Raw genomic sequence first — 1,402 nt, 5'->3', positions numbered from 1 at the left:
TTGAAAATAAATCAGTATCAATTGCTGTCTGTGGTGCATGATTTTATGACTGCCTGTTCCTCGAACTGGAAAACTAATTAAGCCATAAAATCATAACATAAATACAATGTTAAGAATATTCAATAAACTGGATATGTTAAAAACAAAAAGAGAAATAGGCAAAACACTTCGATCAGAATCTCGTTACAAAATCGAGTATGCTTTCAAACGTGAAATCACCTACTCAAGCGAACATTAATCCCCAAGCAAAAAGGGAAGAAATTATTCATTAACTTCAAGATCACCAAGCAGAGTAAAAATTAATATTAATTTCAAATATGCACAGAAAGATGGCACACAGATAACATGGATTTCTAGGGATGATAATCAATGTGAATTCTAGAAATGATTTTACTTTGAAGTTACAACAGCCAGGATCACAGGAAGTAAAAGTGCAGTTGATAGACAAACAGTCTCAAGTAATTAGGATGGCCTCCAAAAGTTAAAAACCTACAAGTGCAAATTCTAGATGGGAAGTTTGAAAAAGTTGCAAAATATGCAACCCTCATCCGAGAAACTCAATGGAGTCATATTTACAATATGAAATAAAAAAAAATAAGAATGAAAAATGATAATCACCTGTTAAACTTTGCAATGATTGCTCGAGCTCCCAACAAGCCATGACTGCTTCCATTGCATGAACCCGCACATGCTGCTGGAGTTGTTCTTTAAAGGAAGAGAGCAATAGAACATAATGTGTCTACATCAGAAGGAAAAAAGAGAAAGAAGAAAGAAGAAAAATTAAAGATTTCAGATTAAAAAATTGAATTTATAAATTTAGTGACTAATATTTTATTTTTTATATATATAAAAACAAGAGCTACAGCTGATTTACAGTTAACAAAAAGGAAAACTTTTACTAACAAAACCAGTATATACAGTGGGAAAATGGAAGGATTAAGTGAAACGTGATGGTCACACTACAAAAATATACACAGAGATTTAATTGCAGATTTCCTGAAGCTCTAGTCTTCTGTAACCACTACTCTTACCAACAGAAATACGTAACATATGAGTTTAGATTACCATTCCATAGGAAAAATTAAATATTTCAGTACTTCATCAATGAAGTTCCTTGACTTATCGACCAAGGATTATACAACTTAGCCACTGTTTGGTGAAGCTAAAAATAAGATTTGTAGGAGATTTTGATAAAAATTGATAAAATGTGTAGTTGAAAAGTTGTGGATTCCATGAAATGTATGGTTAGAATTAATTGTAGAATTTGATTTAGATTTTTATCAATTTTCAAGCTAAACCAAACAGGGGCTAAATTATGTTACTAATGTGATGACATTCTTTCTCGACGATGCACGGCAGAGTATGCCAACTTATAAAAAAGGGGACCTACTCATGGAGAAAT

The sequence above is a fragment of the Olea europaea genome, unplaced genomic scaffold, assembly GCF_002742605.1.
Source record: "Olea europaea var. sylvestris unplaced genomic scaffold, O_europaea_v1 scaffold374, whole genome shotgun sequence".
NCBI classification, from domain to species: domain Eukaryota; kingdom Viridiplantae; phylum Streptophyta; class Magnoliopsida; order Lamiales; family Oleaceae; genus Olea; species Olea europaea.
This window is presented reverse-complemented; position numbering follows the sequence as displayed.